The sequence below is a fragment of the Puma concolor genome, chromosome C1 (assembly GCF_028749965.1).
Source record: "Puma concolor isolate L17-30 chromosome C1, mPumCon1.1.hap2, whole genome shotgun sequence".
Taxonomy (NCBI): domain Eukaryota; kingdom Metazoa; phylum Chordata; class Mammalia; order Carnivora; family Felidae; genus Puma; species Puma concolor.
Window position 1 is genome coordinate 138,126,235 of NC_141674.1, and position 25,129 is coordinate 138,151,363.

At 36.6% G+C, this 25,129-nt stretch overlaps 1 long non-coding RNA gene across 1 annotated transcript in view; it reads right to left on the reverse strand.

Moving 5' to 3' along the window:
• The window catches only part of LOC147578460 (uncharacterized), a 271,017-nt gene that overhangs the window by 102,188 nt on the left and 143,700 nt on the right, over nucleotides 1–25,129 (reverse strand). Inside the window, exon 2 of the long non-coding RNA XR_015254284.1 lies at nucleotides 10,826–10,852. This is a non-coding gene — a long non-coding RNA (uncharacterized LOC147578460). The remainder of the gene's footprint in view (nucleotides 1–10,825; nucleotides 10,853–25,129) is intronic.

Genomic DNA, 25,129 nt, shown 5'->3' on the forward strand with positions numbered 1-25,129 from the left:
TACAGTGAAGACAATAGGCATACACAAGGAAGAGGGAAATGAAATCTCCAATCAACCTGTATGTCTGAGGCAAAAAAGAAGCTATAGTTCTCATTCAGTGTCCCTGCTGCCTCAGCTTGCTGATGGACATCATTTACATTCTATTACTCATTAGGATTGCCCACTAGACTAGTTCACATTAGGGTTACTGAAAGACCCTCTTGTCCATATTCTCCTAGAGCTCTGTGGTCAGAGTACATCGTGAATCTATTCATTACTCCCTTTACAATTTAAGTTGGAAATTTTTGAAACTTGAGAATGTTTCATTCCTTAAACCAGAATTGTCATTAAGTAGAACAAATAGGAACTAGAAAAATAAGTGTTGAGATTTTCTTGAATAGGTCTAAGAGTGTGGTTCTTAATATGCTTGCCCATTTCTTTTAATTTTCTGGACCCTGGTAACTGGAATTTCATATGCCAGAGACAGTATTGCAGTATGAAGAAATGTTGAATGTGGTAAGAATATTGTGTTCCTTATGATTACGTGTGTGTGTGTGTGTGTGTGTGTGTGTGTGTGTGTGTGTGTGTGTAAGCGGCCCATGTGGTTGTCCTGTAGTATATAAAAAGCCAGAATTCTGTTCCATAATTCCCCCTTCTTTAACTGTTGGAGAGAAATGTACTATAAGCTCAAGTTTCAACTCCTCAAGTTTAGGAACCGTTACACATTATTTTTAGTTTGAGTCAGTTCATATTACCTTATACAAGATTCTTTAAGGATGTAAGAGATTTGAGGGATGGCTGGAACATCTTCCTCAGAACTCTGAAACTTTCTCTTTTCCTCCCTCTCTGAAACAAAATCCTTTATCACATTTTCCCAAATTAATTATAAAAGTTAAAAATTAAATCTTACTTTTGTCCCCCACATTAATCCTATGTAGATCAGTTATTTTGTCCATATTAATGGGAGCATAGCACTAGTGAGATTTAATTTCAAACTTTTGTAATTATAGCTAAAATTAAATTTTACCATGGATAAATTGTCCATGTCCTAGATGAGAACAGACTGGGAGGATTAGCAATTGGACCTCCAGGATGACTTATGTTATCTTTGGTAATTAATTAAAATCAATGTGTAGAGGCCTATATTTGGAAAGTTAAGGGGTTTCCAAGCAGGAATTTGTCAAATCCTCTCTCAATTGGTGTAAGGGGTGCAGGAGGAGCAGTGCTTTGAGAAAACTACAGAAGATCTAAAGTAGTGCAGTGAAGCTAGAGTACCTTATTCTGGTTACTGAATTAAGCAGGTGCCCTTCCTGAAGTACTATGGAAGTTTCATAAAGTTGGGAAACAGAACTTCTGTTTCCTTAATGGCTAAACAGCTAAGAAGCCACTATAGGGAGTGAAGACATTGGCTAATTTATCCTTAAAATTGAGTCTGTATGGAGAATTATAGGAAAATGGGGGAGGAAAGTTGTTAATTCTGAAGAATCTAAGTGGAAGCAACATGCAATAGCAAAATTTCTGGTTAAATCTCAAAATGTAAAGGATTTGATTCTAATATTTTAGTGGAGAACAGTGCGATGTAGTTACAATGTAGACACTGTACAACAAGATACTATTTAAAAAGCATTGCCTGGAGAGTTTTTTGAAACACTTGAGGAGAAAGGCCTTATAAATTTCAAAAGCAGTAATCAGAGAAAACAAGCATTAACAAGTTCAGTGACCAAGCAACTGAGGAGTCTTCCTGGATGTGTAGCTATTTTATAAATGCCATACCAGAGCAGAATGTCACGCCATTAATAAGTCCAGTTGGGCTTTTGTTTCTCTGGCCCTGGCAGCCCTATGTTTCCAAGTGCAAGGTTGTGCTTAGAAAGGCAGCTTTCCCTTCTTACAACCAGTGCTGATATGCTCCTGCTCCTGCATGTGTCTCCCTAGCAGTGACAGGAACTGGAATATGGACGAATGTATTCTAATGCCTTCCATCTTGACATCTCTCCAGTCTTGATGTGCACACCCATCCCAACTACATCTTAAAAAGGAACGTTTTCACACTGCTCCTGAGGAATTTATTGGAGTTGTTTTCATAGATTAAATACACTATTAATGGAAAAATGTATATGACTCATGCCTTGCCTATAATCTCATAGTGACTGCATTTGTGTCGGGAAGGAATGGGGTAGACCTTAATTTTGCTCACTCTCGTCTAACACACATATTCACTGTAGATTTGATTGGTTTCTTTAACTTCTCCTTTAATATTTTCTTACAATGTTTGGTTCTGGACATTTGAGTTTTCAAAGTGGGCTGAGTCACCCTCCACTACCAGCCAGGCTAGCCTTGGATTTAATGTGAAAAATAGTTAAAATGTTACACACCCACATTTAAGCCCGGTCATTTGTTAACATGACTGAATTAGGAAGCATGTCCTGTCCTCCATGCCTGGTTTTGTGCTCCTGCCATCCATGCTCTGCTTTTTCTCTCAGCTCTATGTATCAATGACCCGTGTAGCCTCAGTGTTCAAAGACCTCATTTTAGTCTACTCCAAGACCCTACAGTTTCCTCTACATTCATAGCATTTCACACCCTCCTTCTTTAAATGAAAACTATCTTAGATTGCTCTGTGGCCTCTCGTGTTCTTGAATTAAAATCCAATGTTGGCATTTTACTAAGCTTTCCATGTATGTTTATTTCATGCCTATAATAGATTAGACTGTGGTATGTACAATATACATTTCTGTATCCCACACGTCCTTTCCACATTCTATCCCCAGATGACTAAGACAGTGTCTTGAATGTGACAGTTGCTCAGTACATTCTTGTTAATTCGCATTTTAGTTGCCAATTCTAAGTAGAAGAGATCAAATCTAATTCCTCATCTATAATAGCTTAGATGTTTTTAATAATCTGATCAGTGCTAGCAGATAGATGGCCAAAGAGAATTGAGGGAATGAAAGTTGAAAAAAATATTCTGTTGGGGAGTACTAACTGAGTTGGTGTCTGCTATGATTTTATCTGAGTGGATGATGATCATCTGAGTGATCATCTGTCATTCTGGGAAAACAGTTCATTCATTTTGTCCTAGGATGTAGTAATAATATAATAGCTTCAATAATATTTTTTAAATGAGAAGCATCATGTTAAAAGCCAACCACACAATGGAGAGCACACAGCCTTCCATAATTATCATCATCTACAATATGATCTAAATCATCAATGTTACCACTATTAGGCTACTAATAATTGACATTTCATAGTCACAAATTCCCCTTGACAGAACAGCATGTCAGACATCTGTTACCACTGCACTCCATTGCTTCTGCATATTTATATTAACCTCCTTGTTGACCCAATATCTGTCTTGTGCTTCCAGATACAACATAAGGAGGTCCTCTGAACTCCAATCTGATAGTTACAGGGCCCACCACCATGTCAGGCAGCAATCCATGTCCTGAGAACCTATGCCCATCAGCAAGTTGAATCCTGTGTTAGATTTTATGCTGCACAGCTAGATTTTCACTGAAAAGCCATGGAATACATTAGAAAGATTACTTTGCCCCTTCTGACTCTAGCAGAAGCAATAAACTTGAATGCTATGGAAAGGCTATGAATTGCTGGCCCCTGAGCTTAACAGTTGGAAATAACAAATGACCAGCCTGGCTGTTATGACAGTGTCCGTCACTGGAAGTCCATATGCTCTCACATTCTTTGTCTGCACAGTTTCACTTGGAGCACACACCTTCCCTTTCGGTCACAGAAAGCACTGGCAATAGGGGGGTCTTCCCCTACACAAGGCCCTCAGTTATACTGACCAGTAAAATGAACATCCCTAAATGTTTCTTGCAGGTTTCCCCCTATCCCTAGAAGTTTCTAAATGTTCTTATCTTGGGATTGATTCCACTGTGAAGCTTTCATTGACCTTTCAATCTTTAACTCTTGCTTTTGTCAGCAAAAGGGGAATATAAAATCTCTATTTTTATAAGTGACCCATGGGATTTCCTTTTATTTTAGGTATCTGAATACTATTAAAATAATAAAATTTATTTTATTTTAGGTATCTGAATAAAATTCGTCAGTGGAATTATCATTTTTATCATTTTCTAAATCATATGGCCACTCTCTTATGTTTGTCCAGAAATGCAGTTGATAACTGACATCTTCCTGTTCCCTTTTATTTCTTCTTTTAACCTGTTGCCATTTCCTATATACCAAAAGCAATTCACTATTTCTCAGTTCTTCCATCACTTCTCAGTTATTCATAATCTATCGTAGCTGTAGACTAAGTTTATGTCTTTTTACACCTAACAATCTCCTTTCTACATATTTCCCAGGCTGCTTTATCCTTTACAGGAGTCAGATGTAGCAATCAGTCCCTGAAGTGCCCCAGATAATGGAAAGCAAGAGGTCGGGAGGAGGCGGGGTGAAGCCTCCAGACAAAAATGTGTGATGAACAGATTTTCATGGTTTAATGCCGTTGTCTAGACTATGTATCCCTAAGACCTACCACAGTTTGGGACGAGGTTAGGAATAGGATGAGACATAGAAATGTTATAAACCTCCTAAACAGAGACTGAAAGTCTTTGGCAACTGTAACTACACTCCCTCCACACCAAGAATTACACTCTTTTAAGAGAATTACTCAGCAAAGAAACATCTTCTACTTTGTGGCAGGAAGGTGTCCCACAAGATATGGAACATTTTCCTGAATTAAACAAGGTGGGGATGGTGGGGGTGGATTGTCATCTAAAGGAGATAATATGCCTTTCTCACTGAGATAACACAGTAAGTTTCTCTAATCATAGGACTTTGGGGGCGGGAGTAAAGTGTCCAATAAGAGAAGAATTTGCTAAATTTTATAGGTGTTTTAGAAAAAAAAATTTATTAATAATAAAAGAATAATAATAAAATAATAATAAATGAATTAAATCAAAATAATAAAAAGAAAAAGAAAAAAATAAGTTTATTATTATTTAAAAGCACTGTTGTTAGTACAGTTTATGAAATAAGACATCACCTGATATCTCTAGAGAGCCATGATAAATTGGTTTCATTGCACTAGCCATAAATTATGATTACTCTTTTTTATATAATCTTTTATGATAGAAACTAAGGACTGTTATAAAACAAACAAACAAATGCACATATGGTATGAAAGCCTCACCACCACTTTAGGAGATGGGTGTTGCCCCATTTTAAAGAGGCATTTTAAAAACAATTAAATATGGAGATGTTAGGTAATTTATTTAAGCTCACAGAGTTAGTAAGGAGATAGAGCACTAGGTCTACCCTGTCACCAATACTTTCCACTGAGATAATGCAATCACATCTCATAGTGATTTATTTATTTATTTATTTATTTATTTATTTATTTATTTATTTTTATTTATTTGTTTTGAGAGAGAGTGCACACATGAGCAGGGGAGAGGCAGAGAGAGGGAGAGAGAGAATCACAAGCAGCCTCCCTGCTGCCAGTGCGGAGCCGGATGCTGGGCTCGAACCCACAAACCATGAGATCATGACCTGAGCCAAAACCAAGAGTCGGACAACTTAACCAACTGAGCCACCCAGGCACCCCACATCTCATAGTGATTTAAAGCAGTGCAAAGACTGAGGGGTGTTGTTGTTGTTGTTTGTTTTGTTTTTTACTTTAGGGGATAAAAATATTTTATGTAATTTTTTGGATTAAAATCTTACAGACGAACAGTGTGTTTACTTTGCTATTGGCATGGAATCAGATCTTTTATTTTGTCTGCACGGTCTAGAAAGTGTTAAGAGAAAGGAAGATATTTTCCCATGTACTGTGTTATTAGGTGCACTGTCTTTGGAGACCAATATAATTTCTTTATGTTTTCTCCAGAGAAGACATAATGATACAGGATTTTGAGTTTGAACCATCCACACACAACAGAAACAACAATAGTTTCCATCTGTGTAAACTAGATGACAAACAGCCAGAATTACTAGAAGCTAGGTACCTCCCAGGTTTAAATCACTGGAAAAGTAAGATTTTGTCATGTCTTGATAAAGCATGTCTTTAAAAATAACAAATGCAGTAGCCTCCAAAGAGAATTATGTCAGAAAGAGGAAACTGAACAAGATAGAATCCAATACAAAGCCTAAAATCCTGAACTATGAATGTATCTTGTGTCAGCTAACAAATATACTAAAAGTTGAAGACACCTTATTTTACTCACTTACCCTATGTGACTATATATATGCATCTCAATTGTATTGGTTTAGTTGAAGTTTAATCCTTTTATTTTGCCCCAGTATTCCCTCAAGATGAACAAAAGAATAGAGAAATATATATATATATATATATAGGTTGCCCTAAAGGGCCTGGGGGTACACACAGCTTTCAGTGATAGATTTAAATGGCCATGAATTTACATTGACCTTACAACGTTCCTGTTTATCCTGAAGTGCACAGACCATTTTCCCCCTTTGGTGCCTTGATTAATGACTCTTCACTTCTTTTCCCTGGTTTCTCCTTTCTTAACTTTTCTGTTGATAAGTGTGTTTCAATTCGAAAGCAGTGTGTCACCATGGAGTTGGGGGTCACTTCCTGTTGGTCTTACTTACTTGGAATTGCCAGCCCCATGGGTTTAGCCTTTACAGTGCTACAAATATTTCATCTTGGTGATGTAGTCCCTGTGACTGGGCCACATTGTCTATTATTTTAGATTGAGTGGCCTGTGTTTCCTTTTTTGTATGACACTTGAGTAACACTGTATGACTGCTGACCCTAAAGAAAATGAGATGTGCCTCCCACAAGACAAGAACTGAGCACTGAAACTTCTAAATAATGTTTAAATAGAAGTCAGTGCACTAACTCTGTACTGTAAATCTATGCATGCTTTCTAAGTTCCTCAACTTAATTTTCCTGACATGCCCCCTGTGCCAGTTCCACTTGTGCTGAGTCCTGAACTATACAATCTTTAGGTACTCTGTCTATAAGCATCTGGAGGCATGGACCTAATTTTATCACCTAGTTTACTCAAAAAATTGAAACTCAAAACACAACTCCAGCCTGGCCAGATTCAAGTACTTGGTTGCAGCTATTTTCCTCATGCATAGCAGAAACACCACATCCCTCAGGTAAAACTTGAGGTTTCCAGTACTTTTCATAATCTGATAAAAAGAAAATGAACTGCAAGGTCTTGCTCCTTGTATTATCGAATACAGCTTGTGAAGTAACTTGAGAATAACAAAGATGGCTTGCCCTTGCCTCTGGACTCGGTCTCTCTCTCTCTCTTTTTCTCTCTCTCAGTCTCCTCCTCCCTCCCTCCCCTCTGTGGAACATGCAGTAAGAAAACAAATCTCAACTGTACAATTTGTAACATTTTTTCCCATGACGCAGTCTATCATTATTTGGATGACTAAAAGCTTTAATTATTTACTTTTGGGAGTCCCTAAAACCCATGTCATCAAAAATACTGAAGAATTTTCTGGGAAAGGTTTGAAACACTTCCAGTTAAACTCTTGACTTAATATCTCTAGAAAAAAAATAATGTTTCTACCACATATTTTATTAAACCCTTTAGGTCCTTTTACAAGAGAGGAAATACCAATTAACGTATAATTTAGCAGAACAAAATATTATCCCATTTCAACCAGTACCCACTTCCTTGAAGTTTATTCAAGCATTAATAACCATTTAATGCAATTTAACTACACTGAGGTATCCATTACATTAATATAATATATCCATCAGGAAATTAGAGTTTTGTTTCCATGAATTTTGTATTACAAGAAGGTCTTTATAATTTTATTCTGCATTTTATGATTCTTAATTTCAACTCCTCAGTCTCTGTTACAGTGTGAGATGATCAAAATGTTCCCAATGCTAAAAGATTACAATTACTTGACTTATTCAGCCAGGAATCACAAATGAATGTTATATATACATATACATATCGTTAACATATTTGAAGATTTAAACCACTAAATGTGTCAGGATCATCAAACCTCCTTAGGAATATAACACTGTGAGTAAGTTTTTGAGAACATTAACAATGATCCTTTTAAAGCATACATTTTGGGATGATGTCCATGATGTAATATCTTCATGGTCTGGAGACCTATATCGTGTTTTTAAGGACAAATTATATTACCTGTGAGGACCGTTATGTCAGCATATATTTTTGAATCCTTTAGCTCAAGAAGTATTGATCATGGAACTCTAGCTATGTTTCAGTATGTAAGGAAAAATTTATTCACATGATAGCATATATTAGAATATTAGATATTTAGGGGAGGAGACAGGCCTTTCATTGAACATCTTTATCTGACAGTAAATGCTTAGAAAGCCAAAAAACTTGATTAAAGGAACTTGGCTATTTTGTGTCAGGATCAGAGCATGGTTCTCACTGTCCAAGTTAAAGCACTTCCTACAACATAGTGAGCTCTCATCCAGATAGGAAATATAAATGTGCACACAGCAATGGAAGACACAGATCCATCCTTTGAAGTATCTTTGCTTCCATGTTAGGAGGACTAAGGGGATATTCCATCAGACTTCTGGAACCTTTGCAACCTCCCTTCACATCACAACAGCACAGAAACAAACTATATCACCTTATCTCAATGTAGGAAGGGTGGTGAGCTCATGTGGATCATATTTGTCTTTTCAAATAAAATCTGAAAGTTTATCTAAGGATTCTTATTCTTTTTGCCTAATTAGTATAATCTACTATTTACCTTTTCCTCTCTTTCTTTCTTTCTTTCTTTCTTTCTTTCTTTCTTTCTTTCTCTTTTCTTTTCTTTCTTTTCTTTTCTTTTCTTTTCTTCTTTCTCTTTGTAGTAAGCTTCACACTCAGCATAGAACCCAACTTGGGACTTGAACTCAGCACTCTGAGATCAAGACCTGAGCTGAGATCAAGAATTGGATGCTTAACTGACTGAGCCATCCAGGCACTCCCTATTTACTTTTATGATTCTATAGAATTAACTTAAATAATGTCTGAAAGGAGATTTTGAAAGTAATACCTTGAAAGGAAAAATCAAAGATTGGGAAGTTCCTAAAATGCTACTAAGAGAATTTCAGAGGTCATAAATTGGTTAATTCAAGTAAAGTTCCTGCTACTGAAGAGGTTTACAAATGTGTTTACATGGAGAAAGCAGACAGCCTGTAAATTTCAGCAACGTAGATCAACCATATGGCCAAATCTGATCTCTTATCTGCTCCTAAATTGAGACATTATATAAGAAACAGTATAATATCCTAAGTTTTCCTGCTTACATTTTCTAATTGATTCAGTTCAGGAGGTTATTCATAAACACTGTTCTGAATGCTAAATGGTAGAAGGCAAACACATATAAAAAAGATAAATGCATTTCTTAGAGATTTTTAGCTAAGCCCATATGAGTAGGTGTATGTCCTAGTCTAGCTTTTCCTACTCCATCTTTGTTATCTACATGCCTTATAATGAAATAAAGTGAGATCATAAACAATGTTGTTTGGCTCCATTCATCTTAGGATGAGGTCCTTAATGAGTAATGCCTCAGTGAGAACAGATCAATAACTTTAAACTCAATGAGAAGAGCTTTCTTACTAGATGACAAGTAGTAACGACAAAAGAGTGAAGAGAGGCAACTAAGTATTTACTTCAGTAGAGAAGTGGATCCTTGAAAGGACCTCTGATAGAAGGTGAGTCCAATCTGGTTTTGCCATGTTTTCCCCACTGCTTAACATCTTTCCTTTTTTTTCCCTATCCCCATATATACCTTCAGATAAACATAGAATTTCTTTCCTCATTTTTCCTTTTTAACCTGTGTCTATCAAACCTGTCAGCAAGCTTTCATGGTTATTCATTTAGTAAACATTTATTAGGTACCTACCATGTGCCAAACCTTGTGCTATATGTTGATCTTTTGCCCTTGCACCTCTTCTGGCCTGCTCCCACCTGCCTCCTGGCTTCCCTCCCTTCTGGGAATGTGCTAGCATGCTGATGCTGTATCTGTACTACCAAACTTCTTGTCCTAGATTCCAGGTACTCAATTGCTACTCATGATCCAGAACACCCAACTCCAAATTGATTCCTCACATTTTATCAATTCCCAATTGTATAGAAAAAGTTAATTAAGACTAAAAAAGGAAAATTGTTCTGCATTCATTCAAAATAAACTGTGAATAGCATAAAAACTCCTAACCAAGGATATCACTTTAAAAAAATACTAATAATTGTCTCAAATCATTTGTAGATGAACCTTCAATTGGTCAGTTATCACAAAGTTTTAGAAGAATCTCCCATACACTTACCTGTCAAAAGCTAGACATCCTTTTCCTACACTTCTGAGTCGGCCTCCTCTGCTACCATTTAAGGCCACATCTGACCTCCAGGACAGCCATTTTTACTGACTGCACACGGAATTGACAAACTTGTTCTTAACCTATCTCATTATCTCACATTGGGATGATACGGACTTAATTTGATAGGAGGTAATGAAAATAGATATCAAAATTGTTTCTCATATAGAAAACAAGGATCAGTGAGGAAAACAAAACATAAACATGGAAATATTGGTCATATTGATGGAAAAATAGTCTTGTGAGAGGAAATTTTTGAGAATGACAGTAATATTCATGTGAAAGAGATTTAATATTCCTTTTTAATGCTGAATCTTTATTGCATTTTTGAGACAAGTTTATTGGAACCCACTGATATGTATTTAATATTTCTTATTTCCCTGTCCCATAATGTTAACAATTCCAAATTCAAGCATTTGTATTCACCAAGAAAAATACTAATAATTTTATGCCCACTAATAGAATGAATAGATAAAAAGATAATAATAGACCAATACCTGAATCCATATTTGACTAAGTCAGTAGGAAATTGGTTGAACTTACCAGTAGTGTTCTGGATGATGAAATTGTCTGTAACAAATACAAAATAAAGACATTACCAGTGAAATACTTAAATTTTTAAAATAGAAAATGCATGCAATTTCAGTTTCAAGAGGCAGAAATACTTCGAGATTTCATATTTAATTTCACTTGGCTTGTTCAGATTTAACAGTTAATTTCCAGTTAAAGTTAATGTTGAACTCCCTTCCTCTACATATCCCTAAAACATAAGGGTTGCAGTTGAAATTGTGTTAATTTCAGCTTGTCCAAATTAAACAGCAAAAGTTATGCCATGAAAAAAATAGCATTGGTACTATATCCCTTTATGGATTAAACTTTAACTTTTATCTTAATAAATACTGACTTCCAAAATCATTACCCCAACTCTTAAGTCATTTCTACAACATAACTTTATTCTTTGAATGCTTACAATGTACCCATAACTGTGGAAGATACTGTCAACAAACTAGTTCAATACATATGAGTTATTATGATCTCCAAACTTGCAAGTCAAAGAGTTCTAAAGAAGTAAAATAGCTTACCCTAGGTAGCTAATATTTTAAAATGCAGAATCATGCAGAATAATGAAACTGGACCACTTTCTTACACCAAACACAAAAATAACTTCAAAATGGATGAAAGACCTAAACATGTGACAGGAAACCATCAAAATCCTAGAGGAGAAAACAGGCAACAACTTCTTTGACATTGGCCACAGCAACTTCTTGGCATGTCTCTGAAGGCAAGGGAAATAAAAGCAAAAATGAACTCCTGGGACCTGATCAAGAAAAAAATTGAGCACAGCAAAGGAAACAATCAACAAAACTAAGAAGCAACCAACATAATGGGAGAAGATATTTGCAAATGACATATTGAATAAAAGGTTAGTATCAAAAATATATAAAGAACTTACCAAACTCAACACCCCAAAAACAAATAACCCAGTGAAGAAATGGGCAGAAGACATGAATAGACACTTTTCCAAAGAAGACACCCAGATAGGCAACAGACACGTGAAAAGATGCTCAACATTGCTCATCATCAGGGAAATACAAATCAAAACCACATTAAGATACTACCTCACACCAGTCAGAGTGGCTAAATTCAACAACTCAGGAAACAACAGATGTTGTGAGGATGTGGAGAAAGGGGAACCTTCTTGCACTGTTGGGAGGAATGCAAACTGGTGCAGCCACTATGTAAAACAGTGTGGAGCTTACTCAGAAAATTTAAAAAAATAGACTTACTCTATGACCCAGCAATAGCACTACTAGGAATTTATCCAAAGGATACAGAGTGCTGATTCATAGGGACACATGTACCCCAATGTTTATAGTGGCACATCAACAAGAGCCAAATTACGGGAAGAGCCCAAATGTCCATCAACTGATGAATGGATAAAGAAGCTGTGGTATGTATATATACATATATATACATTGTATACATGTATGTATATATACACATATACAATGGAATACTATTGGTGATGAAAATGAATAAAATCTTGCCATTGGCAACAACGTGGATGGAACCACAGGGTATTAAGCTAAGTGAAATAAGCCAGTCAGAAAAAGGCAGATATCATATGTTTTCACACATATGTGGAATTGGAGAAACCTAACAGAAGACCACAGGGGAAAAGAAGGAAAAATAAATTACAAACATAGAAGGAGGCAAGCCATAAGAGACTCTTAAATACACAGAACAAACTGAGGGTTGATGGGGATGGGGTGGGGGTAGGGCTGCAGGGAAATGGGAGATGGGCATTGAGGAGGGCACTTGTTGGGATACTGTATGTAAGTGATGAATCACGGGAATCTACTTCTGAACCAAGACTACATTGTATACAATGTATGTTGGCTAACAACAATAAATTATTTTTAAAAATAACAATAAAACAAAAAATAAATAAAAATGGGTAATATTTTTTCATTCAAAAGATGCAGAATCTAACAACTCAAATCTGGATCTAACTTATTCTATAGTTTGTGTACTTTCCATCAAATCTCATGAAATTGGACAATTTGTGGCTCTGGAAAGTTAGGTCTAAGTTTATTCTTTATTCTAATTCTAACATATTTTTTAAAAAATTCAATGTAGATCATGACTGCTTAGAAAAGCAGCGACTACTATAAAATTGTATGAAGCTATAAATGAATAACACTGGATGTAGAATGGATTTTCTATCATTTGAAATAATTTCAAATATAGGTGTTTGGACTTTGTGCTTTTATAAGTTTATGAAAACAGATAACTGAGAAGAGATTCATAGTTCTGTAGAATATTGTTTAGAAATGAATCAGCACTTAGTGTATAATCATGTTTATTAAAAAGAAAGAATTTAGGGACATCTGGGTGGCTCAGTCAGTTAAGTGTCTGAGTTTGGCTCAGGTCATGATCTCACGGTTCGTAGGTTTAAGCCCCAGCGTGGGCTCTGCGCTAATAGCGTGGGACCTGCTTCAGATTCTGTGTTTCTCTCTCTCTCTCTCTGCCCCTCCCCCACTTGTTCTCTCTCTCTCTCTCTCTCTCTCTCTCTCTCTCTCTCTCTCTTAAAAATAAATACACATTTAAAACAAATAAAGAATTTAGGTGAGCAAATACGATAAAGAGATTGAAAGAGATCATTACAATTTACAATGGCGAGGCATAGAACTTTTATTATACATTTTAGCTTGAAAATGATCATAGATAGCAAAAGCAACTGCCCTCATAATTTGATTATAACAAGCATATTAAGTTGAAAAGTAATCCAGTAAATGCATAAATACAGTCTGTTCATATTCTCCCTATTCTTTTAGTTTTTTTTTTTTTTCTCTCCGTACTCTTTCATCAAGTGAGTAGATATTTGTTCCACTTCTACTAATTCCCCTTACTACTTACACCTCACCAGTTTCTAAGTGAATTTCACAATTGTGCTCTTAATACATATAATTCAATATTGTTCTTTGCTTTAGTTCTTGTTTCAAGTGGATGACAAGTGCGGGGGAACAGAGTCTGTGTCTTATCCATGTTAATCCTGTACAGACCACACTCTCCATAGCATTAAGTAAAAGATACTCAACTAGTATTTAGCTAATAAATCTTAAGATTTTTTATCCCTAGTAAAACTTGTGGGAATATGCTCTCTCTTGTCTATATTCAGTGAGAATATAAATTGACACAACCTTTCTGGAGGGTTATCGTCATATACATAAATGTCTAAGCCTTTCGACCTAGCCATCTCAACTTGGGACACTTTCCTTGGGGTCTTTTTCTGTGCATCATTTTCGCCATAAAACCACCTTGTTTCCTACTTCACCATGTTTTTTCACTTGGCTAAACCCTATTATTTGTTAAATCTCAGCTTAAAAGCAGCACCCCATGGAAGATTCCTCCTAATATTAAAAATAAGGTTAAGTGACTTAATTTTGGATTCTCAGAGCCCCCAGTGTATCTCATCACAGCACCTACCTACACAACTGCTGTATCCTTATTCCCAAGAGTATCTGCGAATTGTATTTGCTTAATAAGTGTCTATTAAATTAGTGAGTAAATGAGTGAACTAATGAATAATAAATAAATAAATAAATAAATAAATAAATAAATAAACAAACAAATTAATTAATTAATGTGTTTGAACCCATGATGTAGAATAATTGTTTGTATTTTACAACATTAAAATTTACCAGCCATCATAACAATTTGTTTCATAGTAGAATGTCCTTATTTAATTGAAGGATTGTTAAAACATAAAGCAAAAGGAAACCTAATTGGATGTTCTTTTTCTGTATCAAAGAATAATCCATATGCTTAGTGTAAGCATCATCTCAAAAACTACGATATGGAAGTCTATAAATGGAAAATACATAAATCTGGGCCCTCTATTAGAGAGAATCATAGAATTGAGAATGAACGATTTTGTGACCTCTGAATTCCATATAAACATATTTTATTAAAGTCCTAACTAGCTTGGATATCTTCCTCAGAACACTGCAGTGGCATGACTGAAGAGTCTTCTTGGATCATTCCAGCAAAAAAGAACATGTTCTTTCTTTTTACCCTGGTTAGAATCCTTTAATGACTAATCCTCTCGTAAGTGTGCAGTAAAGGCAAAGAAGAGGAGAAAAAAGCTATAAGAGAGGAAGTTCATTTTATCTATTTAATACGCTGTTTATTTGCTATACATATTGAAAAAGAATGTTTATTTTTTTCTGTTTTCCCCTAAAAAGAACCTAAAAATCCATTTTGCAATATATTATTCTATCTTAAATATACACATGTATATATATAATATAATATATATAAATATATATAACTTCATGTATACTTTATATAAGTTTTTTATAAAACTTTATAAAGTTTTCAAACAACAAATTGTACTCATCTCCTCTAATCATTAGCCAACTAACTAAATGACTGTAGATCTACCTGGATTCTTAATGTTCCATTTGACGCAATCACCTAAATATACAAGTGGGAAAACTGAATTACAGGGAAGATTTTTTGGGGTCTTCTGCAAGGACTGAACATGAGGACCTGACAGAGATAAATGATACTGGAAACTACCTCTTCCCACCTAGCCCCCAACGTACCTCCCACTTCAACCAATGTGTTACTTTTAAGTGCTGTTAATGACAGTTTAGACCCTAAACTGTAAACGTCAACCCAGTAATCACTTATCCCTGAACGCATTCTCAGAAAAGTTCACAAGTTGAAAAATAATATTTTATAATTTTTATCATATATATTTTCCAAAAACTGTACACATTAACCAAAACATACACACACACACACACACACACACACACATACACACACACACACACACACACATCTTACTAAACTAAGAGTAGTAATAGTTCCTGTCTAAAAGAAAGAAAATTAAAAAAAAAAAAAACCTCTTACATCAAATACTTGGCATAGAAAGATTTCCTATAATTCTTTTATGCCATCTCCCTCCCCCCACCCCAACCCCTTGGTGAGATTAATCGTGTGACAAATGACATGAGATGGCCTTATGAAATTTTGTCTGGAACAATTTTTACTGCTAATGGAAATTATAAATAATATGTGCCTTTCGTCAACTGCATTCTTCAGTAATCTAATTGTATCAAGCTAATGAGACCTGGGTTAGGAAATGTTCTGAGGTTCCCATGCCCCAGGTCAGGGAATGCTGAAAACATCTCCAAGCAGATGTGCTCAGTCTCACGAGGATGGCAGCTGGAGCATGTGGTCACTCCACAGAGTGCTGGCTGTGCAGAGGGCTGTGCACTTGACCTACTGCTAGAGGTAAACAGCCTTCCTGTTGGTTAGCTGCAAAACTCTAGGGGGTGGGGCAGAGAGAGAGAAAATTCTCCTTTTCACCGTCTGTCTCCCAACCTATTATTAATTCTGTGGAAGATTCTCCCCATTTTTTCCCCAGGGAAAATGGCTGTAAATGTTGCCTTTTCAGATACTAACATATGTGTTGGTATCTGCGTGTGGTGTGTTGAAGGGAGCCAGAGGTCCAGGGAAGGGTGGCATGAGAATGAAAACACCTCTTTTCTCCATTTCTTCAAATCAATATTGTTTACTCTCCATTTACAAAGGTTGATGCAACACCACTCCAGGCTGTTACAGACAAACTGCCTCAAAGATGATTTTATATTATGGTTGGATAAGAGGCGTTTAAATGCAAAATTCCAACGTGCTCAAAAAGTAGTTATGACCACCCCCTAACCTTGAGGTTAGGAAGTGTGGGCAGTAGGGATGAGATATAATTACCTACATCCTGTGAGTGATGTCATACAAGGGCAACGAGACCTCAGGAGTTGATTGTCATATTTGGTCAATCTCCAAAATCCAATAGATTTTTTTCCCCTTAAAATAAAAAGTTACTCATAACTTTTAAAATTTGCTCCATTGCAATGCAACTGGGAAATATTTTTCTTTTTTCTTATTTTTTTCTTTGTCTATTTTTCAAAGTACAACTGACCCCTCTCTTCTATCCTTCTCCAACTCCACGTACCATGTGAGTGGTACACACACACACACACACACACACACACACGCACACACACACAGAGGCACACCTGTTCTTCCTTTCTTCCTTTGACTCAAGGCATCACTGATTCCATAGTATTACACCAGCAAAGACCTGCTCCTTCAGTAAGCCTCCTGGGGTTTTATTTGGAGTATTTCAAAAGTCCCAAGAGTGAGGATGCTCACTCATTTTCTAAGAATGGGGTTGGTTCTCACGGTGAGCATATTCCCCTCTTCTCATTTTTAACTTAAACATTTTCTTCGTCCTTTGTGCTGTCCATTTGCATCCTGCCAGAGGATTCTTCCTCTCCTGAGGCGTTTACATCTTTCACATATTTGCAGACTGTTATCATGTTCCTCTTAGCAATCACTTAGCCAAAATATACATTACTCTGTGCTCTTTTAATCTCTCCACATAAATCAAGCCCTTGGTGCCCTAATCATTTTGTTGTTCTTCTATGAAGTCACTCCAATTTGGCTTTGTGTTCTGGGGTGACAAAAATGGAAGACAGATTTTCCTGTTCAGATTCAGTTCTGTCATGTTGAGACCCCATCTCCTCCTGCTCCTTCATATGAAACTTTTTCATATGCCAACTGACTCAGTACTCTTCTCGTACTGTTGGATTATGTTGCTGTTACATACTTTTCTCCCTGGAGGTTTAATCTGGTGGGAACCTTGAAGTGGTTTATTATGCTATTTTTGAACAATAACAAGAATAGAAATTGCATTTATTTTTGATAAAGACAGCGGAAGCTGACCTCCATGTCCCCATGCCAAAGTTCCCAAGCATTTATTGGATCTATGGATTTTTCACATTTTTCCAAGGAGTTTCCATTAAAAATAAAACCAGACACGGAAATTTCTAGGCCCCAAAAGGAAAAATTTTAGAAGAGGAAAGTGGGAGTTTATATTGAAATACCTCTTGCAACTTCACCAAATATGCTTTGATACAGGCACAGAATCAAAAGCAGTTTAGTTTATAAGTACTTGCTAAATTTCAGAAAGAAAACCAAATGAAACTTGAATACTTAAGAAGTTTTTTGGAGGCATTTTCTTTCAAAAGTGTATCATATTGCTGCTTTTAAATTTGTGTCATCCAGTGATAATCCTTCAGCTTCCTGATTGGCCATGGTATTTAGAACTGACTGGCCTTTGAATCACTCTGTATGCTGAAGGCGGGTGTGGATGTTAATCCGTGGGTCATTAACACCTCATATATGTTAGTTCAGAGATCTGGGGTGTGTCTGTGTTTGCTCTGCCAACATGCATAGCATTTCTTGGAAATTCAGAGTTTTTGTTTTCTGAGGGTTTGATTTGAAATATTTTCCACATAGGCATTTTCACTCTCACTGAGTAATCACTTTTTTTGGAATTTGGTTTTATTTTAATTCTTCTTTTCTGAACTCATTGATCAGCAGAGATATGCACCAGCTGAAAAGTCAGAAGAGGAGGGAGGAGTCTTGCTTCATTGCTCCCTGGAGCTGATGTCTTGCGTAAAAAAAGCCTGTCACCCTGTCAGCTCCATCTTACTCCGGATTCCCAATATTCACCTAAAATAATATTTTCATTCTTGTGCAATTTACAAACTCCCAGTGTGGCTTTTGATATATCTGAGACATTCCTTTTCTATTAACATTAGAATACTGAATACATTCTCTTTCTCATCCTCTCTCCAGCATGTGACTTTAAATGCCAACTTCTGGATCATAATGCCCCATGCAAAATTCTTGCCCACTTGGCCTATCACTTTTCAAAACGTATAAAATAATCTATGGAAAAAAATATCAAGGTCATGAAAGTTGAATGAATGCATTTGAGAACAGGTTGATTTTGGAAATTTCACTGGTATGTTAGCTATCTGTGATAGGAGTCAGATTTATAATGCCACAGGAAACAATACAAATGAAACAAAGCCAAATTTCAGATCCTCCTGGCAGCAAGGTAGTGATCCCAGGCACTAAGTCACGTTGGGGTGTTACCTGCCGCCAGCCTTTACAGTTGCTGTTCCTACCACCTGACACACTCTTCCCTCATATACATGCATGGCTGGTCACTTTTGCTTGCATCACATTTTTTATTGAAACCTTCTCCTCTTCTTGAGGCCTTTGACCCACCAGTCTAAAACGGGAGCACTCACACATGCACCTCCTATCTAGCTTCGCTTCTCTGCTCCATTTCTCTTCTCTATCATTTATCAATATTAAACATGTCAGACATTTTACATTTTTATCCTGCTTGCTCCCCCTACCTCTTCGGTTAAAATGTAAGCCCATAAAGGGAGACATTCATGTCTCATTGTGGTATCTTCAGAAATTACAATAGTCCTCAGAGCACTGTAGGCTCTCAATAGATATTTGCTGAGTGAAGAAATGAAAATAAAATTTCAATAGACCAAACAAATTAGAAAGTAACTTTGAGTTTATTGAAACAGACTGATATCTAAAATATACTTTTCTATAAGGCAAAATTAAAAATGAGGTAAACGTAACTGAAATAGCAGTATTGAATTTAGGGGGATTAATGTGTAATAGGAGAATTTCACTTCCCCTTTACTTTTACATACATATACATGGACACAAATATATTCAACTTGCAAATAAATCATTACTTTCTAAGCGATGTTGGAATAGGAAGAGACATGCAGTTCAGCCTTAATATCATCTCCGCCAAGGTTCTATGAGATACGGAATAGAGAAGAGTATTGATTTAATTAAGAGCAGTTACACAAAAGTAATGTTTTCCAAATCCTTTCTGTGCTTCAAGAACTAAATGAAATCATGTTTCTTCCATAAAACTACTGCCAATGACTCTAGTCCATACACATAACTCCCTTCTTTATATTCATATCTTCAAGTTAATATTTTTTGAGAATTGGTTTGTGCCAGGTACCACCCCAGTGCTGGAAAAGACTCAGCTAAGGAAAACCCTCATGAGACAGAGTTTTGTGTAATTTAATTTTGCCATGAACATTTTTAAAATTAATCCCACTTTCTATTCACTTCCTGTGCTCTTTTTCTATCTCTTGCACATACTACTCTCCAATATATCACACACGTTATTTAGTTATCCTATTTACTGGGGCTCTTCCACTGGAATGAAAAGCATATGATGTCACAGCATATAGGCAGAGTTAAATACACGGTAAAATCTTTTTCTCCTGCACATCATCTGGGAATATAAGTGGATGCCTGTGTCTGGTAAGATCCAGTGAGCAAAAGAAGAACTATTTTGGGTAGCTAAAACAAAGGAAATTCCAAGCAGGTATTTGGTGACATCATTTAGAAGACGGTTACAGAGACGACCAGAGTAAACTGAACGAAGCAACCCAAAGATTATTTTGGACCAAAAGCGTAGTGATTTCCTGTTCATGAGAAACCGTATGGAATGTAAGCTTACTATTTTACAGGAAACTTAACAAGAACAGATGTTGAGGACTAATTGTTTTCTATAACAAAAAACTTTTTAATTCATTATAAAAATGTTTTTCTTGGGGCACCTGGGTGGCTGGCTCAGTCAAATGTCCGACTTAAGCTCAGGTCATGATCTTGTGGTCCGTGAGTTTAAGCCCCTAGTTGGAGCCCCCCCATTGGGCTCTGTGCTGACAGTTCAGAGCCTGAAGCCTGCTACAGATTCTGTGCCTCCCTCCCTCCCTGCCCCACCCCTGCTCACGCTCTGTCTCTCTCTCTCGCTCTCAAAAATAAATAAACATTAAAAAATTGTTTTTCTTTTATGGGTGATGCTGGAGGGTTGGTGAGGGGGCCTTGATCCATGCGGGAGGAATGTGGAGTTTTCCATGAAAGCAAACAAGGCATGGTTGGAGCCTGCAGGGTTTACTCTGTGACTTTGGGTATGTGTGGGAGGAGTAAGTGCAGGTCCTGGAAGAGGGGCAGTGGGGAATGGGCTAGAATGTGCTGCATGTCAGGGATGGCTCAGAAAATGGTAGAATCAGACACAAAGGTGCTGTAGCCCCTGCCATGCTCCCAGAGGAAGCTGGATCTCATAAGATTTTGGGAGCTCTACAAGGGTGGTGCACCTGGGAGCCCCTTGGTACTGGTGGCCCCTTTTTCCAGAGTTGTTCATAAGGAGTCTGGCTTGCACCAGTCTCATACAAACCTCAATGCTCATGGATGCCTCCCTTCCCTCCCCTCCTTAGAGTCACAGTGCCAGGGTGTCTCACCTCAAAAGCCAGATGGTGGGGTGTAGGCTCTGGCCCGAGAGCAGGGAAGAGGGGCACCACCCCAGACCAGAATGGGAAAGTGAACTGTGCATTAGTAACGACAGGCGTCTACACTTGAGGGACAACGGGCCAGTCATTTTACTGGAACTCAAAGACATGTTCATGTGGAGGACACTGAAACCATTTTGGGATCTTCCAGAAGAGATGGTGTCAACTGGGGAAGACATTGTTAAGGCCCCAAGAAGTGAAATCACTCCACATTCTCCACTCCTGCCCTCCACACTCGCAGTGTGCTTCAGATGGCAAAACCCAGCCAAAAGTCAGCTAAGAAACCCATCTTGCAGGAGTAGGGTTCTGCTGCAAGATAAAACAGGGCAAGCAGGGCAGGGCAGATGCATCTGAAGGTGAACAGGTCTGGCAAGTGGAAACACCTAGCAAGGAAAAATGTGACAGAACACAGTTTTGAACACGTAACTCAATGACGTTTTTGTTTGTTTTCTTTTCTTTTCTTAAAAAAAAAATCCTGGAAACTTTCTGGAATACTGGACCTGTGCATATTTCAACTATGAAATGGGTGACTCATACATGAGAAAGCTTTACAGAGAATTCTCATATATGGCTGAACTAGATAATTCGCACTTAATCCTGTGGATAAAGAGGGGGCTTGATTCAAAAGGGTACGTTGGTGGTAGAGGTAGAAGGAACAAGTTTATTGTAATCAAATGATTATTATCAGATAATAATTTAGAAATTGAGATTAAGAAATAAATGTCCTATGGTTGGATCTCCTTTATTTTTTTTGCAGACCTCAACATTACCCAAGTAACAAATCTGTTTGAAGCAGTATTTATATTTATTTTAATTTTTTAATGTTTATTTATTTTTGAGAGAGAGAGAGAGAGAGAGAGAGTGGGGAAGAGGTGGAGAGAGAGGGGGACACAGAATTTGAAGCAGGGACCAGGCTCTGAGCCTGTCAGCACAGAGCCCAACTTGGGGCTGGAACCCACAGACCATGAGATCATGACTGGAGCACAAGTTGGACACTTAATCGAATGAGCCACCCAGGCACCCCTATATTTTCTATGTAAGATAAATGAGGAATAGATAGAAAATGATTGGACTAACTCAACTTTTTAGGTGAAGTAGGAATGAAATACCAACGTTCTTTATGCTCTCCTATGAAGAAAATGCCCTCCAGAGAGAGAGACAGAGAGAAAATAAATATGAGAGAGAGAAATCTGGAAACACCACGTTGAATGAGGACCTTCTGTAAATACAGAAGTTTGGTTGGTGTTTTTTCAAACTGCTTAATACTGCTGAATGGACCTCTTTACATGACAAACACCAGATGGAAAAATCAGTTGAGAGTCACAAGCCGAGGATGATTTCATTACAAAATGATCATTTACTCATAATTATCCAGAAAAGCCCAAAACCCTACAGTGCTTTCATAATAACATTTGTGTTACCAAAATATAGCAAGAGTATACTTTTGCTAAAAGTTTACATTCTAATCTGCAGCAGAAACTTAATTATTCTAATATGATAAACACATAAAATGTCTGTCTAATTTTAAAATTGGAATTTCAATTTCCAGTAACACATTTCACCATGACACCATTTGCAGTTTTTCTCCTAAACTGCTGCCTACAAAAAATACTGTAATAACATAGCTTTTCTGATTAACCAAACAACTGATAATCAAGAAGACAAAGTGATTTACTCTCATCCTTATGTAAATAAAAAGCTTATTTTTTCTCTCCCTAGTTGCATCTAACAATAAGATGCTTGAAGTAAGTTTTGAGAGACTTTATAACAATGAAATGCTTTTAAAGAGTTTTGAGAGACCTGGGCCAAAAAATCAATTTAGAAATACTGCTTCAAATGACCACACAGCATGTCTAAAGCCGTATCATGACATGTTCGCGTTGTCATTTGGTGATAAACAAAATAAAAAGATCTGTCATTGAAATTTAAGTATGGGGGATTGGTTACATAAACTGCAACATTTGAAAGTTTAGTCCTGCACAGTCAACAGCTTGAGGCAGCTCTTCCAGCTAAACACACTTGGATTGTTTTTTTCCAGACAGGAAAGATTAATAGCTGAAAATCATGACCTTCGACTTTTGACATAAATTCTAAGAAGTGAAATGCAATTGGAAAAACTGGCAAAACCTTAAATTGTTGCCATGGCGCAAACTAATCACCATATATCTACAATAACTGAACATATACACCCTAATTTGGGGTCACAGATTTCCTGTCTAGCTTATATCACAGCTTAGCCGAGGAATGTACAGTGTGGGATGCTTCATCTTCACTGTACTTGTGCAAAAGGAAGCCCCAAATTGCTGACTCCCTGGAAAGTGCACATTGTTTACAAGCATGATTTCCAGAGAAAATACACACTTATAAATACGGAGGATTTGTTTCATCTGACATTTTAATAACCCGTATTTAGAAATCACTTTGTATATGCACTTCATAATATCGCAATTCTGGATCTTCTTGAGGAACAGATACCAATAACTTCCATTATACATTTAAGTAGTCAAAATGAGAAAATTATCATAAAATCTTGGCATATGTGTAAGTTGTTTGAAAGAAAAATGTGTATCTTTTATTATGGACCATGACCTTTAGCAATAATTTCTCATATTATCACTACTAAAATAAGAACGAATTTATAGCTTAATTATAAAATAATACAATATAGTGTGTTATGATACCATTCATAATTCATTTTTTATATTAATAAAATATCAGATATATGCAACTACCAGAAATAAGTCAAATCAGTAACTTTGTAACTGCCTTCAACCATGCTTCCAATAAAAGAATAATTAAATTAATACCTGTGTACCAAATGAGTGCTCAATGAAGAGTTAATGGCCCTTTTCACTACAATGTAAAAATGGAAATCCAAATAGTATTTGGTGGCACAGAAGCAGCTCACTAAGTGGCACTTTTCATATCCCTTTAGGAATAAGAGCTATCGTATTATAAATTCTGGTGGAAAAAGATCCCAGGATGACAGAACTGATAAGTAACAAGCCATATACTGATGATTCAGATAAAAAGCTTCCTGTAAAATAATAAAACTCTTTCTCTCATAAATCCCATAATCCTGGCTAAATCTTTGCCATGAAACAAGGAAAGTATCTTTAGTTTCCAAAAGAAAGGGGAATACACACACACACACACACACACGCACACACACACACACACGCTCTCTCTTTCTCTTTCTCATTTAGTTCATCTTTAGGACCCTCATATTCTAACTATGAAACATGACTCAGCCTTTGAGCTTCAAATATCATGTCCACTCATTGGTTATGGTCATATCTCAGTCTTGAAAAACCTTAAAGGGGAATTTCTGCTTGTTTGCCTTCTCTTAAAATTTATCATTTGTTCACAAGAGCTTTAAGATAACTTCTTATAATTCTCTTAGGGAAAAGAAACAAATGTTTCATTGTTATTAATTTTAAATGTGCATGTCATTAATATTTATTTATTTCAAGATGATGACTTTTTAGAAACCTGAGAATTTGCATATCTCTTCTTGACTTCCAATTCAAGATGAAATAGTGAGAAAATGAATTAATCCCCTTTTCCTCTTAAGGGCTTTCTGAATAAAAACGACATGGATCACGTAAAATTAATAAACCTAGAGAACCAAATAGGACAGGTGGTTATCAATATCATCATAGCTATTTCAGCAAGGTTTAGGAGACTGAAAGTAGAAGTGTGTAAATCAATGAGCAGAGCAGAATTTGCTATCAAAAGTCTCTCCTCCCTGGGAGATGAGAATCGTGTTTCCATCAGACCACTGAAATGGCTTTGGGCTTAGAGGACCAAATGACATGGAAGGAGAATGATCATATAAGAGTGAGTATTTTAGATAATATGCCAAGCCATACTGCTACAAGGTAGCCCAGCATTTGTGTTTATGGGGGGAAAAACAAAACAAACAAACAAACAAAAACAACAATCCCAGGACATTGTTTATGAAAGAAATTAAATGATATATCTGGAGAGAGAAACAGTAAGGCTGATGTGTATATTGAAGCCCTGAATACAGCTCTGATTGTTCTGACACGTGATGTGTAATAGCATACCTAGAACTTGG